This window comes from Scyliorhinus canicula, chromosome 5 (genome assembly GCF_902713615.1).
Source record: "Scyliorhinus canicula chromosome 5, sScyCan1.1, whole genome shotgun sequence".
Classification (NCBI taxonomy): domain Eukaryota; kingdom Metazoa; phylum Chordata; class Chondrichthyes; order Carcharhiniformes; family Scyliorhinidae; genus Scyliorhinus; species Scyliorhinus canicula.
Genome location: NC_052150.1, coordinates 204,826,615 through 204,850,754, shown reverse-complemented (window position 1 = coordinate 204,850,754; position 24,140 = coordinate 204,826,615). Strand labels below are relative to the sequence as shown.

Sequence of the window (24,140 nt, the reverse complement as noted above, 5' to 3'; positions counted from 1 at the left end):
ACGGTCAAACGGAATAAAGCAGTGTATTAACTTGTTCAGCTTCTGTCTTTTTATCTAGACCCAAAGCAATCGTACAAACAAGAAATCTTTACCAAAGTCCCCAATTTGTGATTTACCTGGGCCTTGGAGAAGTCCAAAGTGAGCCGCAAGAGGGATTTTCTGATACATGGTTAAAATTTTTAAATTGCAGACTCCCTTTAAGAAGTTACTGAAAATCCAAGATGGAGCCACCGTGCTTTTTCCAAGCTCGCCGGTTTTGGCATTTACCATCTCAGCATTTGTATTTTTTCTACAATGGCTGCCTGTATCAACTGGTTAGTCTTCCCTGCTTTAGCACAATGCTCTCGGGTCTTGCAAGCGTTGAATCCCAGCTTTTGCTGGGTTTTTGAAGCTTACTACTCTGCTGCTGTTATTTTTCCTTTCTTCGGGGTGAGCTCAGCCACCACGTGTTCAGGCGATGACTCAGGAATCAGCTTTCTCGTGATTTAAATGGCAATTTCTGAATATTGCCGTATTTTAATATTTTCATATCTTGTGTTGTTCGGGAATATGACATTTTAGCTCACCCCTGCTTCATGTTGCAAGATGTTGATTATCATTCAGTCAGGCGTAAGGTATTCATAGCCTCAGTTAAATACTTATTAACTAATAGAAACTATATGCATAAGTACCAGTAAGGGTCCAAAGCTAGGAGCTTTCCCCACGTTTGCTTCTCCTCATGGCTCGGTCAACATTACATCGACCCCGAGGTGCAGATCATGTGCTGTCATACATGTGGCCAAGACTGTACTCAGTCCCACATTAACCTTTTATGCGCCAGGCCCTTACACTACAGACGAGAGGTAAAATGAGGCCAATGATTAATGTGTCTCCTCCACCCCATTGCTCTTCTCACCATCCATCACTGCCATGACCACCCCTTTCAAACTGCCTTCAAGAATCTGTACTCTTCACCTTTCTCTATCCACCACCCACAGTCACTGACCACAAGATACATGGCCATATTATTTCTTACCCTAAATGTTTTCCCTCCTCCCTATGAATTTATTTTGTTTGCAAAATTTGACTTTTTGAAGAAACCAAATTTAAAATGTGGAAATTTCCATCTTTTACTCGATTGGTACTTGGCCTTTTAGATATTGCATGATTGACACTGCCCCTGCTCGAGAAACCACAAGAGTTATGACTACAGCAGATGACAATCGCTGAGCAATCCAAATCCTGGGGGAAACTTGGCTTACTCATTGTCTTTTTTTTGCATTCTGAAAACAAGAAGAAAACTTAGTGATCCCAACAGTAAGTCCAGTAATATTTTTGGATTTAAAAACATTAAAAGTAAAAGATTTATTGACAAGAAAAGCAAACTCCGTTCCAAAGAAGAGTCACACGGACTTGAAACGTCAACTCAGTTTTTATTTCAGATTTCCAGCACCCACAGTATTTAGCTTTTAATTTATTCCTATCGTGATATCCTAGGGACCACCTTTATTTTGTGCCAGGTGTACCAGAGTTGGTAACTCCCAATGGATGTATTCTCGTCATTCTCCAGCCTCCAATTTCCCTGTCAAGCAGTTTTTTTACCTTCATCGGCAATAATTTTATAACAAATCAACAAAAACGTTCAGATAATTATTTACATTTTTTTCCGGAAAATTACATGTTTTTCTCCCATGTTCGCAAAATAAATGCCCAAATTATTAATTTTTTATGACTGGAGGTTGCCAAGAGACTGGCAATGGTCCAGATGATTGCAGCCATTGAAAGATTTCCCCCAATCCACAGTGATTTCAAGTTTTACCAATGCTCCTTGGTGCCATTTTCAGTCAATCGCTACCTTCACATCAATAGTAGTAACTTCCATTTCACCTCAGACATACAGCTAGCGTCAATGTTTAGGCCAAGGCTGTAATGAAGTCAAGAGCAGAGTGGGTTCTGACAAAACCCAAAATGAGAATCAGCGAGCAGATTATTGGAGAGCAATTGACGTTGAAGAACAAAATCATGCACAGGCATTTTCCACCAATCAAAATTAAGTCTGGGACCTGGAACTTTAAAACCCTAATGACAACTCCAACAGCAGCAAACCAGAGCTGACCCCAACACAGTCCCGAGTGTCACACCACCATAAGAGCTCAGGAATTCAGTATCTCACTTTTGATGTCAAGGTATGTGCAAAAGGGCAACAAAAGGAGCAAGATGGTGAATACACGTTTTTCAGGAAGGGCCTTCCAGAAGAGAAATATGCCTTCACAGGATGGACTTCACCATAAAAAATGAGCTTGTCTGACACCTTAGCGATGCCCTGTGGAATTAGAGTCTTCATGACTACCTGCTCACCATACTGAAGAATCAGCATTCCACTATCAGGACATACTCTCCTATGCTTCAGGCAATAAACAAGGCCAAGGAGGGATTTTATAACAGCCTTGAACAATTCCTATCCAGAGTCCAAACAGACATCAAATCGATCCTCGTCAGAGATTTCAACAGAGTTGGAAAGAATGGGAGACTCTGGAAAGGCATCAATGGCAAGAAGTAGGGACAGCCAACTCAAACTCTTGACAAAATGTATAGAAAGTGACCTGGTCTTTACCAACACCTTGTTCTACCAGCAAGACAAGCACAAGACCTCATAGCAACACCCACCATCCAAACACTGGTACTTGCTTGACTATGTCATAATTCGAACAAGGGGCCACAGAGATTTCCACATGACCTGTGCCATGACAGGTACCAACAAGTGCTAGACCGATCACTGCCTTATCTGATTTACCAACTCCAGTCTAGCCCCCAACCAATGGAGGAAACAGAAGCAATGTCATGAGGAAAGAGAAGCAATGTCACAAGAAAATTAACTAAAGTGCAGCTTTCCCTGTCAATGTCTGACTGCCAATCTCACAAGCTCCAGTTATCAGGAACTAGAGTGTGCCCATGGTACAAATAAAAGCAAAATACTGCGTATGCTGTATTGAGTTGATGGTGCGAGCCAGGAGGACTCCAGTTCCAAGAAAAAGTCTATCTCCATCCATAGATGCTGCCAAACCTGCTCAGTTTTTTTCCAGCACTTCATTTCTAGTCGAAGTCCACCATAACGGCCTCTCTACCAGGAAACATGGTGACTGATTTGACAAAATCAACCAAGAGGTAAAGGACCTAACTGGACAGAAGCTCAAAGCTTTTGCAAACTAGAAACTTAACCACATCTCATGAGGAAAAGAGCAGTGGTGGCAAGTGAAGGCAACCGCACATCAGCATAAAACATAAATTGTGGGTAGCAACAGCACAGGAGATCAAACGATTTGCAGACACAAGCTATATGAGCTATTTCTTCAGCATCTGTCAAGGCAATCTGTAGCCCAAGCACTCAAGGGCTGACCCCGCAGAGAGCCAATCATAGAGGGAAGGCCATCAAGGACAGGAAGGCCACCAGTGCTCATTAGAGAACATTTTTACAAATTCCTCAACCCCAAGACTAATAGACTTTGAATACCTTCAACTCCGGTATACAAATAGTTGCTTGGTTGTACAGAACTTGAGTATTGCTGGGCAAAAAAAAAAGCCACGCTGCTGAAGCTTTGCATCTTACATTCATCAGGAGAAAAGTAAGATTACCAAATCTCAAAGGGAACAACAATTTGTGAGCAAAGGGTGCTGATTGGTAGGGGTGTTGCCACAGAGAATGCACCAGGGAACAGACTGCCAAGCTTATTTAACAAGCACATTCGACTCTGGTCAGAGCACTGCCACGAGAATGAACAGAATGGCTTCCTCAAGCCTCTTTAATTGACAAGGGCGCAATGCATGGATATGCTCTGTCTATTCATGACGCCCTATGCTGCTCTTGCTCATGTATTTGCTTTGTTTGCTTTGTTTGGCCCCTTGTTCCGCACTGTAACCAATCATTGTTTTGTCGATGTACGATTTGTCAATGTTCTCTGTTGATTATTCTTATGTCTACTATGTAAGTACTGTGTACGTTCCTCGGCCGCAGAAAAATACTTTTCACTGCACTTCGGTACATGTGACAATAAATCAAATCAAATCAAAAGTCTGTTAGCAAAGGACAAGGCCCTGGGAGTGAATATATGTAGCCACAAGCACACGCAAGCACAGTGCGAGTCCAATTAAGAATCTTAAATTAATTGTTGATACCAAGAATCACTGTCGGGATTGTTTTGTACGTGTTGCACAATCACGGAATCACATCTAATGTTGGACACTGTGTTTGGAGTTTTGCAAGCTCCATTCCTCAATAACCAATCTGGCTCAGTCTCGGCACCACCCCAGTCCAGAGAGAAGTTGAAGTCATTTGATAGCTGTAAAACACGAAAGCTCTCTGCCCAAATTCACGGTAGCATGGTGGTTAGCATCAATGCCTCACAGCTCCAGGGTCCCAGGTTCGATTCCCGGCTGGGTCACTGTCTGTGTGGAGTCTGCACGTCCTCCCCGTGTGTGTGTGGGTTTCCTCCGGGTGCTCCGGTTTCCTCCCACAGTCCAAAGATGTGCGGGTTAGGTGGATTGGCCATGCTAAATTGCCCGTAGTGTAAGGTTAATGGGGGGGATTGTTGGGTTACGGGTATGTGGGTTTAAGTAGGGTGATCATTGCTCGGCACAACATCGAGGGCCGAAGGGCCTGTTCTGTGCTGTACTGTTCTATGTTCTATACAGACCTGGCATAGGTGCAAAACCTCATATCCCGCCATCTGGGAATATGCGGGCTGAGGGATCTGAGAGGCTGATTGTGACTATATTCAAGAAGCGAGACAGATCCGATTGCAGTAACTACAGGTCCGATTGCAGTAACTACTCAAGAAGTCTCTCTGAAGTCTGCCACTGGGAAGATCATGGCAAGGGTCCTCCTCAATAGTCTCCTTCCAGTGACCAAAGAGCTCCTTCCAGATTTGCAGTGCAATTATCGTCCATCAAGAGAGACCACAGATATTGATCTGTATTGCTTTGCAAATTCAGGAAAAATATAAGGAACAGCACCAGTATGTGGCCTTTTCAATCTCGTGAAAGTCTTTGACTCTGTCGGCCGCAAACATTTCATAGAATCCCAACAGTGTGGGAGAACGCCATTCAGCCCATCGAGTGTGCACTGATCCTCCGAAAGAGCACGCTACCCAGGTCCACTCCCCGCCCTATCCCCATAACCCTGTAACCCAACCTGCACACCCCTGGACACGAAGGAGCTATTCAGCCTGGCCAATCCACCTAATATGCACATCTTTGTACTGTAAAGTTTATGGGGTATCTTCCTCAAATTTGATTGTGTTCTTACCGTAGGGATGATCCCTACGCTCCTATATGCTTTGGAGACTCGGACCACCTCCATCAGGCACCTTAAAACACTGAGGGTATACCATCAGCAGTGCATTCACAAGATCCTCATCACTGGTGACACGGCGGCATGGTAGCACAGTGGTTAGCACTGTTGCTTCACACCTCCAGGGTCCCAGGTTCGATTCCCAACTTGGGTCACTGTCTGTGCAGAGTCTGCACGTTCTCCCAGTGTCTGTGTGCGTTTCCTCCGGTTTCCTTCCAGTCCAAGATGTGCAAGCTAGGTGGATTGGCCATGCTAAATTGCCCTTAGTGCCCAAAAAGGTTAGGTGGGGTTACTGTGTTAGGGGGATAGAGTGGAGATGTGGGTTTAAGTAGGGTGCCCTTTCCAAGGGCAGACTCAATGGGCGGAATGGTCTCCTTCTGCACTGTACTGCACTCTTCTGCACTGTAAGTTCTATGATTCTATGACCACCCTCCACCCACTTCAGTATGACATCTAAGCCATCGTCTTTGCCAACAGAACAGTAGTGTAATGGCATTGGCACTGGGCTAGTAATCCAGACACCCAGGGATCCAGGTTTGAATTCCACCATGGTGACCATGGCAGATTGTGAAATTTGAATTCAATAAAACAAATCTGGAATTAAAAGTCGAATGATGACCATGAAACCAGTGTCGATTGTCATTAAAAACCCATCTGGTTCACTAATGTCCTTCAGGGAAGGATATCTGCCATCTAAACCCAGTTTGGCCTACATGTGAATCCAGAGACTCACAGCGATGCGATTGACTCTCAACTGCCCTCCATTGAAATGGCCTAGCAAGCCACTCAGTTCAAGGGCAATTAGGGATGAGCAACAAAGGCTGGCTCAGCCAACATCCCAAGAACAAATTTTTTAAAACCACCACGGATCCCCAGAAGACTGCAGTCAAACAAAGCTACATCATTGCACCAACTCATTTCGCCAGCTTCCAATACAACACTTCACCTCCAGCAAATCAGCCACAGGCACGGAGATAATTTACAGAACAGATGGGAAGCTTGTTCAACGTATGCTGCTCAAGTATGCAGGTGACGTGTGTGTGTGTGTGTGTGTGCGTGCGTGCGTGCGTGCGTGCGTGCGTGCGTGCGTGCGTGCGTGCGTGCGTGCGTGCGTGCGCGCGTGTTCACTCAGAAACGGTACTCCAGGTCATGGTCAACTGGTTGTCCGAGACAAATGAGAAAACTGGCCTGAAAAATGTAAGTCCTCTTCCAATCAACTCCCACAGCAAAACAACACCATCCATCAATTAAGATCAACAGCCGCCGTGCCTGTCTGGGTCTCACCCCCACAACCCAAATATGTGCAGAGTAGGTGGATTGGCCATGCTAAATTGTCCCTCAATTGCAAAAGAAAAGAATTGGGTACTTTAAATTTATTTTAGAAAAGATCAACAGCCAAATCCTGGAAAATATGGATGACCAGGATCTCAAAGCAGAGACTACGGTCATAATTTACCATAGAGGAATGATCCTGATGCTCCTATATGCTTTGGAGACTTGTACCACCTACATAGGTACCTGAAAACACAGAGGGCATACCATCAGCAGTGCATTCACAAGATCCTCCAAATCCAGTGGCACAAAAGACTATACAAAAACATCCTCTCTCAAACCAATATGCCCACCATCGAGGTGCTAATCACTCTACCAGCTCAGCGGGCAGGACATGTCACTTCTATATCTGACACCAAACTCCCGAAACAACTGCTCTACATGGCATTCTATCGTGTCAGGAGACTCCCAGTAGCACCACAGAAACACTAAAGGGTAGTTCTCAAAGCAAGGAGGAACCAAACATCGTGATATTTGGTGAAGAGCATGCAGAGACAAAGTCAAGGAGTTAGAGAGGGCACAAATGCCCAATTTATCTATCCAATCTGCCCATCACCAGCTGAAATGAAAATGAAATGAAAATCGCTTGTCACGAGTAGGCTTCAATGAAGTTACTCTGAAAAGCCCCTAGTCGCCACATTCCGGCGCCTGTCCAGGGAGGCTGGTACGGGAAGCTGCCAAGGTATGGCGGAGTCTGTAGGTCCCACACTGGACATACCAGCCATCTGCGATCCCATTAAACCTAGTGGAAGCACAACCCTGAGATGCCACTGAAGGCGAAGGTGGTAAGCTGCTTGATAGCAAGGTTAACTATTTCTTCCATCACTAATAAAATGGAAGTTGGCCGATTAGGTGGTGGCCAGATGAACAGGGTATACCTGGGCAATTTTGCACTTTGCCAGGATCTTTTCCAATGGCTGCATTTGGGACGGTGTGGTTAACTGAGTAGAACCACTGGTTCTGAACTGGTTTTGAGTGGTTACCACCTCGATACGGCATGTTGGTTCGACAGAGGATGTTGTTGTTGTATAGTCATTTTTAACACTGGATTTGGAGGATTTTATGAATGCACTGCTGGTGGTACGTCCTCAGTGCTTTAAGGTATCTGATGCATGTGGTCCAAGTCTCCAAAGTATTAAGGAGCATAGGGATCATTCCTATTATGGTAAATTTTGATCTTAGTCTCTAGTTTGAGATCCAGGTCGTCAAATACTCTTTTCCTCAGTCAGCTGAAGCAATAATGAATTTCACACGTAAAGTACACATGTAAATATTAAATACCAACAGCCTCAGGCTATGGGTGCATCATCCTCCTCCACATTAGCACAGATTACCTCGTCTAAACACATGACTTGCTAACCACTCTCTGTTGGCCAAACCACAATTAAAACACAAACCCACAATTGCAACTGTAATTCTAACTGCAATCTCTGCAAACAAAGATGAGTGACCAAAGACAAACTGGTCTTAAAATTTATTGACAAGGTATACATGTAATTATAACACTTACAATATGCGGTGGAATGGGAATACAAATACTTCTTCGCCAAAATGGTGAAATTATCAATTTTCCTTCTATCACCACTACAAGAGAAAGTCAAAGGCTAGGAATCCAGTGGCAAGTAACTCATCTCCTGGCCCTCCAAAGCCTGTCCACATCTACAATGCACAAGTCAGGAATGTATTATGTTTAAGTAATTATCCAAAGAGTGCCCCACACCTGCATTCACTTACCATTAGATTATACAGCTAACCTCTCGGCGACATCTGAAAACACAGCATTAGTTTCACATGCATGTGTACAACTGGCAGCTCTATCTCACCATCACCTCTTTGGAGAGAAACTACTTCTCTCAAAGGGTTGTGAATCTGTGGAATTCGCTATCCCAAAGTGCGGGGATGCAGCGACAGTGAGTAAATTTAAGGAGTTAGACAATTTTGGTAATGGGTTGAAGGGTCATGGAGAACGGGCAGCATGGTGGAGTTGAGGCCAGGATGGAATCAGCCATTATCACATTGAAGGTGTTTAGGCTCCGGAGGCTAAATTGCATGCTCCCGCTCCTTTGTCATGTGTTCGAGGGAGGAGATGCTCTGGCTGATTTTGCAATCCAGCCCTTGGTCTGTCGCATTGTAGGTAACAGATGAGGAACATATGATCAACCATGATCATGATAAATAGCAGAGCAGGTTCGAAGGGCCAGAGGACTCCTCCTGCTCCTATCTTCTATGTATATCAGCCATGATATGGCTGCATGATAGCAGCACATTGATTAGCACTGTTGAGTCACAGCACCAGGTACCCAGGTTTGATTCCCGGCGTGGGTAACTGTCTGTGCGGAGTCTGCACATTCTCCCTGTGTCTGCGTGGGTTTCCTCCGGGTGCTCCGGTTTCCTCCCACAAGTCCGAAAAGACGTGCTTGTTCGGTGAATTGGAGACTCTGAATTCTCCCTCAGTGTACCCGAACAGGAGCCAGAATGTGGCGCCTAAGAGATTTTCTCAGTAGCTTCATTGCAGTGTTCATGTTAGCCTACTTGTGACACTAATAAAGATTATCATTATGATAGAATGGCAGAGCAGACTCGATGGTCCGAATTGCCTAATTGTGTTCTTATATCTTATGAACCTCTAATGACTGTTCCATTGTTGATCAATTATCAGACTACTTGACAGACATCCAGTACTGATCGGGCAGAAAATTCCTCCAATTAAACATCGAGGAGACTGAAACTATCATTTTCAGTCCCCTCATAAACTCAGTTCCCAAGCTATCAGTGCTGTTGCTGGCAACAGTGACATATAAAGCCAGTCTGTTCAGAACTAACCTTCCAGTGACCTTGTATGCATGGCATTATCAAGACCACCTATTTCAACTCCTGTAACTTGCCCAACTTTGATCCACCTCAGCTCATCTGCTGCTAAAAAGTCATGCCTTTGTTGTCCCTAGACTCGACTATTCAAACATATGCCTGACAGGTATCCCTCATTCTAACCTCGGTATATCCTTAACTTACAGCAAGGCCTGTTCACCCATCACCCCTGTGCATTAACCCACATTGGCTGGTCATGCAATGCCTTGACTTTAAAATTCTCATCGGCGTTTTTAAATCCTTCCATAACCCCTTCCAGCCCTAAAACCTTCCAAAGATCAAAGAACAATACAGCACAGGAACAGGCCATTTGGCCCTCCAAGCCTGTACCAATCACGATATCACCCTTGGCCAAAACCATCAGCACATCCTAGTGTCATATCCCTCTATACCCATCCTGTCCATGTGTTTGTCAAGATGCCTTTTGAACGCCATTCATGTATCTGCTTCCACAACCACCCTGGCAACCCATTCCAGGCACTCGCCACCCTCTGTGTAAAAAAACCTGCCTCGCGCATCTCCTCTAAACTTTTCCCCACAGATCTTATCTTAAAACTTATCTCACTATGCCCCTTAGTGAATGACCCCTCCACCCTGGGAAAGAGTACCTGCCCCATCCACTTTATCCATGCTTCTCATAATCTTGTAGACCTCCATCAGGTTCCCCCTCAACCTCCAATGTTCTAATGAAACAATCCGAGCCTATTCAGCCTCTCCGCATAACTAACACCCTCCAGGCCAGGCAACATGCTGGTAAACCTCCTCTGCACCCTTTCCACATCCTTCTGGTCATGTGTTGACAAGAACTGAGCGCAATATTCCAAGTATGGCCTTCCAACTGTAGCATGACTTGCCAGTTTTTATACTCGATGCCCCGTCCAATGAAGGCAAGCATTCCATATGCTTTCTTGACTACCTTGTCCACTTGTTTTGCCACCTTCAAAGATCTGTGGACATGTACGCCCAGAACTCTCTGACTTTCTATATATCTAAGAGTTTTACCATTTACGGTATATTTCCCCTCTTAGGTTGGACCTACCAAAAAGCATTACCTCACATTTGTCTGGATTAAACCCAATTTGCTATTTCCCTGCCCAAGTCTCCAATCTATGTCCTGCTGAATCCTCAGACAATCCTTAACACTATCTGCCACTTCACCAATCTTGGTGTCATCCGCGAACTTACTAATTAGACCAGCTACATTTTCCTCCAGGTCGTTTATGTACACTACAAACAACAGATCCCTGTTGAACACCACTAATTACAACCTTCCATTCAGAAAATCACCCTTCTACTGCTACTCTTTGCCTTCTGTGATCAAGCCAGTTGTGTATACATCTTGCCACCTCACCTGTGACCCTGCGTGATTTCACCTTTTGTGCCAGTCTACCATGAGGCACCTTGTCAAAGGCTTTACTGAAGTCCATGTAAACTACATCCACCGCCCTCCCTTCATCAATCATCTTTGTCACCTCCTCGCACTGCTGCCTCACAGCGCCACGGTCCCAGGTTCGATCCCGGCTCTGGGTCACTGTCCATGTGCAGTTTGCACATTCCCTCCCTCCCCCCCCCCCCCCCCCCCCGTGTTTGCGTGGGTTTCGCCGCCACAACCCAAAGATGTGCAGGGTAGGTGGATTGGCCACGCTAAATTGCCCCTTAATTGGAAAAACTGAATTGGGTACTCTAAATCTTTTGTCACCTCCTCAAAAAACTCAATCAAGTTAGTGAGGCATGGCCTCCCCTTCACAAAACCATGCTGTCTATCGCTAATGAGTCCATTTGTTTCCAAATTGCAGATTTCTCCCCGAGAATTCTCTCCAATAATTTACCTACTACCGATGGGAGGCGCCCCAGCCTATATTTTCCTTGATTATCCCTGCTAATTTTCTTAAACAGCGGTACCACACCACATTAGCTACTTTCCAGTCCTCTGGGATCTCATCTGTAGCCAATGAGGATGCAAAGATGTCAGTCAGGCACCAGCAATTTCCTCCCTTGCCTCCCTCAGTATTCTGGGGTAAATCCAATCCGGCCCAAGAGACTTATCTACCTTAATGTCTTTTAAACCACCCAATACCTCCTCCTTTTTGATGTCAACATGACCCAGACTATCCACATACCCTACCCAAGAATCATCTTCCACAAAGTCCTTTTCTTTGGTGAACACTGATGCAAAGTACTCATTTAGTACCTCCTCCATTTCCTCGGGATATCTGTACTGATCTAATTATGGCCTCTTGAGTATTGCCATGGATGACCGTGTCTTCAGATGCCACGGTCCCAAGCTCAGAAATTCACTCCCGACATCTCTCCCTCTCTTACCTCCATTTCCTCCTTTAGCCAGGTTTTTGATTATCTGACCAAATATCACTATTCCTTCCAATGCATAAAATTCATGTTTCATGATCTTTTACTTATCGACTACGGAAATCCTCACCTATGTTTTGGTACCTTTCGACATGACTTTGCACAACCTTTTCTCCACAAATTTGAGATCATCCAAATCTCCGCTATTCTAACTCTTCACTGATCACCATTGTGCTCACTGACCTGCATTGGCTTCTGGTCAAGCAATGTTTTAATTTCAAAATTTTAATTCTCATTTACAATTCTCTCCTTAGCCAACTCCACTCTATCTCTGTAATCTCCTCCAATGAGATATCAACACTCCTCCATTTCTAGCCCTGAGCATCCAATGTTAAGTGCTCCACCACTCGTGGCTTTGTTTTGAACTTTGGAATTGCCTCCCTAAACCTCACCACCTTTCTTCACTCCTTTAGCTGCAACTTGTATTTATATAGCACCTTTAACATAATAAAACATCCCAATAAACTTTAGAAGAGTGTGATAACAAAATTTGACAAAGCCACAGGGGGGAATATTAAAGCAGATGGCCAAAATCTTGGTGAAAGTAGAATGTTTAAGGGGCATCTTAAAAGTTAACAAGGTACAGTGGTTAGGGGTCAGGAAGGGAATTCCAGTGTTTAGAGTCCAGGTAGCTGAAGGCACAACTGCCAATGGTGGAGCAATTAAAATCAAGGAGGTAAAGAAAATAGAGCTGGAAGATCGCATATACCTCAAAAGGCTGTGGCGCTAGAGAAGATTACAGAGACAAGCAGAGAGACAATGGAGAAAATGAAAATAAGACCAAAAATTTTAAAATTGCGTGTTGCTTAACCAGGAGTCAGCCTAGGTCAGCAAGCATTCGGATGATGGGTGAACGGGGCTTGGTACAAGTTAGGACACTACTATGGAATTTTAGATAACCTCAAGTTTAGAGGATAGAATACGAGAAGTGGGCAGCAATAAATTGGAAATGCCAGACCAGTGGGCGACACGGGGGCACAGTGGTTAGCACTGTAGTCTACGGCGCTGAGGACCCGGGTTCTAATCCCGGCCATGGATCACTGTCTGTGTAGAGTTTGCACATTCCCCCAATGTCTGCGTGGGTTTCACTCCCACAACCCAAAGATGTAAAGGGTAGGTGGATTGACCACATTAAATTGTACTTTAATTGGGAAAAACATTTTTGTGTATTCAAAATTTATTTTTTTTAATGGAAATGTCAGCCTAGAGATAGCAAAGGCCTGGGTGAGGAGTTCGGCAATGAGCTGTGGTGGGAGGTTATAGAAATGGATGATGCAGATAGGTGGTCAGCAGCTCATTTTAGGGTCGCACATTGATTCTAGCAGTTTCCAGAGAGGGAAATGCTCCAAAGCAGGGTCACAACGGTGGGTGTCGGAAGGGTCGCGGTATGATCGGTCGTGGCATTCCAGATTGCGGGAGGAACACCGAACAGCCGCGACTATCTTTTAACAATACCGGCCATGACGGACTTTCAAAATTGCCATCCCGGGCATGCATGCCCCTCAGCCAGACCAGGCAGTGCGCAGGCAAAGAGCCCAGCGGGGCAGACTGTCTCCTCCTGACATCAGCATGCTGTCCCAGGGCAGTTTTTTTAAGCAAACGACTGTGTCCTCCCATAGGAAGCGGCAGTGGAGAGCAGCCACACGCCCCATACGCTGACGTCACATGTTCTGGTTGCGAAATCACCGAGCAGAGATTCCTCCATTTTGCAGCTGCCAGCATTGAAAATGGATCATTTTGTAATAAAGGAGAGGGCCAGAGACACAAACAGGCCAGGATCTCACAATTAAATCTGCTGGAGAGCTGTTCAGGAGAATCCACAGCAGGACAAAGCAGTGGTGGTGTGAGCTATTCCAAGGAGTCCACAGTGGGACAAAACAGTGTTGAGACAGCTTCAGGGCCTCTGGTGAGCAACCCATAGAGGGGAAATTATAGAATCCCTACAGTCCAGGAGGCTATTCAGCCCATTGGGTCTGCACCGGCCCTTGGTAAGAGCACCCTATTTAGCAAAGCAGTATAAAGATGATCTTTTAAGGTATGGCTTTATTAATTGTGCCAATGCAAATCAGGATACAAATCCCATGTACTACTGGCAACTGAAGTTTAAATTCCTCAAAACTTCAAAGGCATTTGAAGTCTCAGCATGGTGAGTTTGAGGACAAACTTCTTGGTTTTTTTTCCCCAAAGTATGGAGCGCGAACTTAAATCGTCAGCTAATGTCCTCAGCAGAAATGTTACATTGAATGACAAAGAACAATTAGCCTCTTACCGTGTAGCTAAAGAGAAAATGCCCCCACACTGTAGCAGAGATGAAATCTTCCTGCAGTAATACACATGGTTCGTACATCCTAGATGAGAGGTTAGCTGAAAAAGTAAAATGCATCCCACTTCATGATAACACAGTGGTTCGCCAAATTTGTGATATTGCTGAGAATTTCGGCACCCAACTTGTTTCTTGTTTAAAATCAGCACAGGAATTCTCAATATAACTGGATGAAAGTAGACATTCAGGTTGTGCAATCTTGCTAGTTTATGTTCGGTATGTTTGGCTCAATTAATTTGTAGAGGATTTGCTGTGCTGCCTGACATTACCAACCAACACAACTGGGGCAGAGATTTTTGAAGCATTGAATAGTTATGTGGTTGGAAAGTGTGGGCTCACCTGGGTTGCAGAGGAATCACAAGCCATGGAGCAGCCAACATGACTGGGAAAAAAAATGTCAGTTATAATAAGGATTAAGGAGGCAGCTGGTCAGGACAGTATTTTGAATCATTGTTTTATTCACCATGAGGGACTGCCATTGAAAGGAATTCCATGCGATCTTGGAAAGGAATTGTGAACGTTGTGAATTTCATTAAACACACGCACTCAATACCAGTCTTTTTGAGGAAGTGTGTTCCGATATGGAGTCAGAGCACACGCATTCATTGTTCTACACAGAACTACAATGGGTGCTTGTCAGAGTTTACGAACTGAAATGTCAAATCCACGCGTTCCTCCTTGAGAAATCGTCCGCTCTGGCTGATTTGTTTGCTGATGAAACTTGGATGCTAACTATGTCTATACCTTGCAGACATCTTTTTTTTTAAAAATAAACATTTTATTGAGGTATTTTTGGTATTCTAACAATAACAAAATAAACACTGTACATGAAACTATAAACATAGTGCAAAAACCGTCTCCCTTCCTTACAGGTCCCACCTTTATTAACCCCCTACTCTAAGCTAAACTAACCCCCCTCCCCCCTTCTGCTGACGATTAATTTTCCGCAAAGAAGTCGACAAACTGTTGCCACCTCCAGGTGAACCCTAACAGTGATCCGCTCAAGGCTAACTTGATTTTCTCCAAACAGATAAGGCTAGCCATGTCAGATAGCCAGGTCTCCGACTTTGGGGGCTTCGAGTCCCTCCAAGCTAATAGTATCCGTCTCCGGGCTGCCAGGGAAGCAAAGGCTAGAACGTCTGCCTCTTTCTCCTCCTGGATTCCCGGGTTTTCTGACACTCCACAAATCGCCATCTCTGGACTTGGTGCCATCCTTGTTTTTAACACCGTGGACATGACATCTGCAAACCCCTGCCAAAATCCCCTAAGCTTCGGACATGTCCAGAACATTTGGACATGGTTCGCTTGTCATCCCGCACATTTTGCCCACCTGTCTTCCACCCAAACAATCTGCTCATCCGGGCCACTGTCATGTGAGCCCAAGGAACGACCTTGAATTGTATCAGGCTGAGTCTGGTACATGTTGCTGACGCGTTGACTCTACTCAGCACGTCCGCCCAAAGACCATCCTCTATCTCTCCTCCCAGCTCCTCCTCCCACTTGCGCTTCAGCTCCTCGGTCTGCGTCTCCTCTGACCCCATACGTTCCTTGTAAATGCTCCCTTCTCCTACCCACCCTCTGGAAACTACCCTGTCCTGAATCCTTCCTGGTGGGAGGAGCAGGAAGGTTGACACCTGTTTACGTAGCAAGCCCCGCACCTGCCGATACCTGAATTTGTTTCCCCTCGCCAACCCAAACCTCTCCTCCTTCGCCCTCATACTCGGAAAGCTCCCCTCTATGAACATATCCCACATCCTCTCAATCCCTGCTCGCCGCCATATCCGGAACCCCCCATTCATCCTCCCCGGGGCAAACCGGTGATCATTACAGATTCGGGACCAGACCAATGCTCCCTCTGCTCCCACATGTCTCCTCCATTGCCCCCAGACTCTCAGGGATGCCACCACCACGAGGCTGGTGGAGTACCGTGCCAGCGGGAACGGCAGAGGTTTAGTTACCAACGCCCCCAGACGGGTGCCCTTGCATGAAGCCACCTCCATTCGCTCCCATGCTGACCCCACCCCCACAACCCACTTCCTGATCATGGTTATATTCGCCACCCAGTAATAGTTACTAAAATTTGGCAGCACCAGCCCGCCCTCTCCCCGACTCCACTCAAGCATTACTTTCCTTACTCACAGGGTCTTGCCCGCCCAAACAAAGCCAGTGATCACTTTGTTGACCCGTTTAAAAAAGGACCGCGGAATAAAGATGGGGAGACACTGAAATACAAACAGGGATCTCGGGAGGACCGTCATCTTCACCGTCTGCACCCTCCCAGCCAGTGACAACGGAAGTGCGTCCCATCACCGAAAATCTCCATTGATCCACCCCCCCCCCCATCTGCTCCATGAACACTTTTAGTTCCTTTGCCATTGCTGGCACTCTGCCCGTTTTCGAGCTTGACCGGTCCAAGCCGGAGTCCCCTCCCATGACCAACCTGTGCGAGTCCAGGTCCGGTATCTTCCCCAGCATCCTCTTTATAAACTCTACATCATCCCAATTTGACGAATACACATTTATTAATACCACCTGCACCACCTCTAGTTTCCTACTGACCATAATGTACCGACCTCCCACATCCGAAACTATTCTACCTGCCTCAAACACCACCCGCTTATTGATCAGGATTGCGACCCCTCTCGTCTTTGAATCCAGTCCAGAGTGCAAGACCTGACTGACCCAGCTTTCCTCAACGTAATCTGGTCAGTTACTCTAAGGTGCGTCTCCTGCAACATTACCACGTTCGCCTTCAGTCTCCTAAGATGCACAAACTCACGTGCCCTCTTGACCGGCCCATCTAACCCTCGAACATGCCAAGTGATCAGCCTAGTTTGGGGGCTCATTGCTCCCCTCCCTCGCCGATCAGCCATCCCCTTTTTTGGGCCCGCATCCAGCCCATGCTCCGCGCCTCCACCAGTCCGCCCCCAGGCAGCCTTCGCCCCCAACCTCCTCTCTGTCCCTTAGCCCAAGACCCTCCCCCGTCAGCAGAACATTTACCCCTCTTCCCTCCCAGTAACAACACTCTGTAACCCAACCCCTTTAATAAACCGAACATATGCACACCTCCCACTGTGCTTCCGTGAGCTAGCCCGCCGAGTTAGCTTGGTGGCCCCCATCCCTGGCACCGGACAGTCTCCCACCTATTGTTCCCTCCACACCCTCCCCCCGCTCATATGAACATACTCCAACATCAAACAATCCCCACACAATTGCCTGACCGAAAAACACCAAGATCTAAACAAGCACACCTCCAACCCCCAACAGTGCAAATGAAAACCTTAACTCACTCAGCTCTACCGCTGGTCCCAAATCAATGCAAAAGGCATTACAAACAGCTTCCACAAAATGAAAAACAAGAAACTTAAAAAAAACAGAAAAACAAAAACCCAAAACCGTTGCAGCTTCAAAAGTTCTCAATCCAGCATCAGTCCTTTCTTATTTGCGACATCCAGCACGTCCTCAGGTGACTCAAAATAAAAGTTTCCCATTCGCGGCTTCCTCGCGAGTGCTGTGAGTCCTGTCCACCTCAAGGGTCGGGAGAATGACCCATCTTCCAGCAGCTTCTCAAACATGTCTGCGATGTATGCCCCAATGTCCACTCCTTCGGACCCCTCCAGGATGTTGCTCGTTCTTGGTGAGTGTGCTTAACACTCGTTTGGCTCTGTTTCGTTACTTAGCTCTGGAGTCGCCAGGTATCGTTAAGATACCGCCACAAGTTTCAAGGTCAAGTTCAAAGCAATAAAACCATACACCAATTAGTAAGTTCAAACAACTGAGTTTATTATAATACAATTATAATACTACCCATGCACACGCTAAGATGATTAAACTATTCCTACCACTAAATAAACCAATACTTATCTCAAAGGGAACTGCCGGATCAGGGGACAAGGCCTCTTGCTCTGCTCTGCAGACTTCAGGTTGGTACGGGTTAAAAGGGGTCAGGAGTGTCTATCTCTGGTAGCGATCGTTGTGAGACACTTACTTGCTGGCGGCTGCTGTCCCAAACCTCTCCTCTCTCTCGTGCAAGGTCTTCTTTGGTAAAAGCTGGTCGAGATGCTGGTCCAGAGAGGAGGGCTGGTTAAGAAGAACGAACTAAGTGTGTGACCTGTCTTTTATAGGTCCCAGGGTTTCGCGCCCTTTTGGGCGGACCCCTTTACCTGCTCGGAATCGATTGGGTCTCTTCCCAATCGATTTGTTTGAATCCCCCCCAATACTGAGGCTATCTCTCGGCTACTGGGCGGGCCTTCAGGTGCTTTGTTTTCGAACCCCGCTGGTGCCGGGGTGTCTGGTTTCCCATACACTGTGGCAATCACTTCCCTATTTGTGTCCATTGTCCCTGGGATCGTTCCATTGCTATGTTAACTATCCCGGAGATTGCCTCATTAGTATGCGGAATGTTCGTTTCGGTGCTGTCTGCTCTCTTAGCAGACAGAATACACATTGGCTTGGTGCAGCCTGCTTGTGCTGTAAACATTGTCCATTTTAACCTGCAAGCTTTGCGTTCCTCCATTTTGTATTTAGGGAATGGTCAACTTCGGTGGCTACACGGAGCCCAACGATTCTCAAGTTCTGCCAGCGGGACCTATTCTCTAGGTCCTCCACCTTCTCCAGGAGTTTCGTCTGCTGATCTCTCAGCATCCCCACCTCCAACTCCACAGCAGTTTGATGTTCCTCCTGCTCAGCCAGCGCCAACTTTTCAATTCTAAATGAACTAAACCTCAAATTGCAAGAGAAGGATGATGATTGCTTTTGGCATTGTGAAGAAATCGATGCTTTCGAAAAATCATTGAATGTTTGGCAAATGCGAGTAAAAGCCAAAACTACTACAACACATTGTAGAAAACAGTGTGACTAGGGGCTTTTCACAGTAACTACATTGAAGCCTACTCGTTACAATAAGCGATTTTCATTTTTTTAATTCAAAGCTCAAATCACCTTGCACAGGATTTGCTGATGATATAGGTTCATGCTATAAATGGCGCTTTTGTCCAGGGCAAGATAATGGATGCAATGGCAAAATTTGGACCCTGCTTGTGAAAGACTATATACATTAACAAAACACCTTTGAGCACCACTTTATCATCCTAGCACTGAAGGATCACAGCAAATGTACAAAGATTGTTCCCACCATCCAACTATTAGTGCTGAATTCATAATCGGTTGGAAAAGTTTCCAAGTTTTTTAAAGCCGAGTCTTGACAGTTTTACTGTGTCCAAGTGCATTTAGTTAGTGTACAATACTGCAAAGTTTTATTTTCTCATTTTACTACTTCTCTTTTTTTTGTGCCGGTTTGACCAGGCTGGGCACAATAGAAAATTCTGATCACAGATAAATGTAAATAGCCAGTTTTACAAATTTGGATATGCTTCAACTGCATGTTTCTCACTGTCATCTTCATAATCGCATTTTTTAAACAAGTCTGAATCTCATTTTTCAGCAGAACAAGAATCCATTTTAATACTGCGAAGCTTTCTGCAGACTTCTTAAACAACCTAATTCCTCTCAGCTTCCGACAGGCAGCTGTTAAGCAAGATTTGGAGTGCTTTTGTGATTAAATCTAAACAGTACTTCATCAACATCATCCACCTTCCTCACATTCTTGTGTTTCTTATCCTCATTCCTATTTGTTTCTCCATTTTTCAAAAGAATAAAATATCACAAGAATAATGGTGGGGGGGGGGGCATTCTAAATAAACAGCTGCATCGTATTTCAGCTCACTCATTTGGTGGCAGGATCTCAATTTAAGATTTCATCCAGAAGACAATACTTCCAACACTACAGAAATCCTTTGGTGCGCTACTGAAATGTCAGCCTTGATATATGCATTGTGAGAGGTTTGAAAGAGGTTAGCATTCTGTCAATTTGCTTTGCTGAATCTAAACTGGTAAAATAGGAATTGCATTCGTGTCACAGTTCTCAAGTTTTGAAGCGAGAATATATGTCAGACATATTGATATTATTTACACTCTTTTGGATTATGAGCATTCCCATAAAACTATTATACAGCATTCTCCTCTAGGCGCAATATTCCCAGCTACAACCTCCACCTCATACTTATGATCGCCTTCACTGTCACTGGGTCAAAATCCTGGAACTCCCTCCATAACAGCACTATGGATGTATCTACATCACAGCAGCTTCAGCAATTCAAGGCGGCAACTCACTATCACCTTCTCAAGGGCAATGAGGGGTGAGCAATAAACACTGGCCCTGCCAGTGGCATCTACATTCTGTAATGCGAAATTGGAAGAATCACGTGACGTGAGAGGTTGAGCACTCACGAGCTCCGGCTCTGTTCATCTTTCGACCTTTGTTTTTACCTTTGTCTGCATGGCTATTACTATTTACCGAGATGATCTGTTGGTCAAAGTTTCAGCATTTTCGAGTCAAAACAATATGTTCTAATCCTCATTGATTCATGGCGGCAGGGGTTGGGATGGGGTCTTTGGTAGCGCAGCTGCCTTTGAAAGTTTTCCCTCGCTGATGATATGGTGCGTACCGACGGACGGCAGCAGCTAGAGGTGCAGGACATTAAACGCCCAATTTCAAGAGCAACAAGGCATCTTTATTGAAGTGGCGGCACCGCACGAGAAGGTTCTTGCTGCAGGATGGAGAATGAATCAGCAGATAATAAAGGCATGTAAAAACGGCAGTACTTTAATTATGGGTGACTTTAACGTAGATTGGGAAAATCAAATTGGATGGGGTAGCTATGAGGAATTCAAAGAGTGTATTTGGGACACTCAAGTTTCCTTGAACAATTTGTGGATCCAACCCGGGATCAGACTATTTTGGATTAGGCAATAAGGCAGGTTTAATATAAACAATCTCAAGAGGAAATGAACTTGAGAATACAGTGAACATAACATGGCAGAATTTAGCATTCAATCTGAGAGTGAGAAACATGGGTCAGAAACAACTGTGCTATGCATAAATAAGGGTGATTATGAAGGACTGGAGAGAATTGGTTGGCGTGGACTGGGAAAGGAGTTTAGCAGAAAGACAGTTGATCAGCAATGGCAGACATTTCTGAAAATAGTTCATGACTCGCAACAAAAATATACCCTACTGAGGAAGAAAGAGTCTAGGATGGGGATAAATTAACCATGGTTATCCAAGAAAGTGAAATATTGTATCAAGTTGAAAGAAAAAAAATAAAAATGTGGCTACGATTAGTAGTCAGGCTGAGGATTAGGAAAGTTTTAAAAAGCAACAAAAGATAACCAAAAGCATAATAAAAACAGACAGCAAAAGTTTCTTCAAATACATAAAAAGGAAGAGAGAGAACAAAGTGAACATTGGCCCCTTGGAGAATGAGACTGAGCCTATGGTGTTGGTAGTATATTAGCAATGATGGAGGATTGGCTAACTGATAGAAGACAGAATTGGGATAAGAGGAGCATTTTCAGAAAGGCAACCTGCACCGAGTGGAGTGCCACAGGGATCCGTGCTGGGGCACAATTATTCACAATACATATTAATGACTTGGACGAGGGAAGTGAATGCACTATTGCAAAGTTTACAGATGACACGAAAATAGGTGGATGGTAAGTTGCGAGGTTGACACAAAAGGTCTATAGAGAGATATAGACAGGTTGGATGATTGGGCAAAAAACTTGGCAGATGGAATATAATGTTGGAAAATGTGAAGTTATGCACCTTGGTCGGAAGAATAAACTCGCTGAATATTATTTAAACAGCAAAAGACTGCAAAACACGGCAGCACAGAAGGATTTGGGGTCCTCATACATAAATCACAAAACTAGCATGCAAGTTCAACAGGTAATTGCGAGGGCAAATGGAATGATGGCCTTTACGTCAAAGAGCATGGAGTATACAAAGAGGGAAGTCTTGATAAAACTATATTAGGCATCTGGAATTCTGTGAACAGTTTTGGTACCCTTATCTAAGGAAATATATATTGGCATTGGAGGCAGGCCTGAGATGTTTCACTAGCTTGATCCCGGGTCTGGTGGGATTTTCTTATGAGAGAGGTTGAGGGCATCACGGTAGCACAGTGACTAGCACAGTTGCTTCACAGCTCCAGGGTCCCAGGTTCGATTCCCGGCTTGGTTCACTGGCGTTCTCCCCGTATCTGCATGGGTTTCCTCCGGGTGCTCCGGTTTCCTCCCACAGTCCAAAGATGAGCAGGTTAGGTGGATTGGCCATGCTAATTTGCACTTAGTGTCCAAAAAAAAGTTAGGTGGGATTACGGAGATAGGTTGGAAGTGTGGCCTTAAATGGGATGCTCTTTCCAAGGGCTGATACAGACTCATTGGGCCAAATGGCCTTCTTCTGCACTGTAAATTCTATGAGTGTACTGGAGTTTAGAAGAATGAGAGGTGACTTTATTACTGGACCTTTACCCCTTTATTAAAGGGGCTGGTTTAGCACAGGGCTAAATCACTGGCTTTGAAAGCCGACCAAGGCAGGCCAGCAGCATGGTTCAATTCCCGTACCAGCCTCCCCGAACAGGCGCCAGAATGTGGCGACTAGGGGCTTTTCACAGTAACTTCATTTGAAGCTTACTTGTGACAATATTGAGATTTTCATATTGAAACACTCAGGATTCTCAGTTTAGGGGGCTTAACAGGGTAGATGCTCAGCAGATGTTTCCCCTTGTGGGAGAGTCTAGGACCAGAGGGCATAATCTGAAAGTAAGGGGTTACCCATTTAAGACAGAGAGAGGAGGAATATTTCTCTCAGAGGCTAACAAATCTTTATCGCAGAGAGCTGCATGGACTGATTTTTAATCAGTTAGGGAATCGAGGGTTATGGGGATAAGACGGGAAAGTGGAGTTGGGGATCCTATCAGATATGATGTAATTGAATGGCGGAGCAGACTCGTTGGGCCCCAGTGGCTTACTGCTCCTACGTCTTACGGTTTATTTGTCCACATTTCGTAAGTACCTTCCCTAACCAACAACCAAGTCTCTGAGTGAGACTCAGTAGCTTCTGGCTCAGGAACACGGCCACTGGCCCACAAGACCCGAAGCACCCCCCCCCCCCCCCCCCCCCCCCATGTAGTTACAACGATCACAACAAAATTAACCAGTTCTAATAATTACTATTCGATCTAAATCAGAAATCTTATAGTCTGCATTGGCATCTTTCAAAATGGCATTACATTTAAATAAGGCTTTCTTCCAAACTACAACATCTGACTTGTAATTCATCTGAGATGCCTTCACGTCCAGATAAAGTCAGTGCTTTCGTTAAGACGCGAGATAACACTCCACGGAACGACAAGACTCAAATTAACCAGAGCCACCTAACCAACATCTCTGCGCCAACAAGTAGGACTGGGGCTACAAAGCCGATCAGACACGTCCTCAAAAATGAGTAACTCCGGAATAATAGATCCGCGTTCGCCCCCAGCCGAAGAACAACCAGCAATGGACACCGAACACCCTGGATCTGGGGCCTAGAGACGAAAGCACCGTTATAGCAGGGCCGGCCCGTGTTGCCTCGCTGCCGGGGTTATTCCCCCTGCAGATGAAAACACTTGCAAGCAGGTAGACATATTTTTAAAAAATACATACATATGAAAAACCACGAGCCGTGGAAAGGCAAAAAAAAAGAGGGGGAGGGGGGAAAGAAACGGGGCAGAGACAATGGGACGACCCGGCAGGAACGGGAGGCAGCCGGCTAGCTGACAATAAAACGGGACGTGACTCGATTCAGAAACAAACTGCGCTCTCTTGTGTGGGAACCGCGAAAAACAACAACAAAATCGGCACAACGGATGTACCAAAGGGGGGGGGGGGGGGAAGAGTTGTCTTTTTTTGAAAGGGGAACGGCTGAAACAAGAGGAGCCGCCGTCGCCCTCTCCCTCCCCCCTTTCCCGGTGTCATTTTTGTAGTTAGTGGTGTGAAAACAATGCAGAGGCGATGCTGGGGTGGCGATGCAGGTGCTGC

The 24,140-nt window shown here is 45.4% G+C and overlaps 2 protein-coding genes across 5 annotated transcripts in view; one reads left to right on the top strand and one right to left on the bottom strand.

Annotated features, from left to right (window-relative positions):
• lmbr1 (limb development membrane protein 1) overlaps window positions 1-24,140 on the bottom strand; it is a 211,626-nt gene that overhangs the window by 187,216 nt on the left and 270 nt on the right. The window lies entirely within an intron of this gene.
• Window positions 23,488-24,140, top strand: part of nom1 (nucleolar protein with MIF4G domain 1) — an 81,993-nt gene continuing 81,340 nt past the window's right edge. The window contains exon 1 of the mRNA XM_038798383.1: window positions 23,488-23,738. The gene's annotated coding sequence lies outside the window, so the exon portion shown is untranslated. The remainder of the gene's footprint in view (window positions 23,739-24,140) is intronic.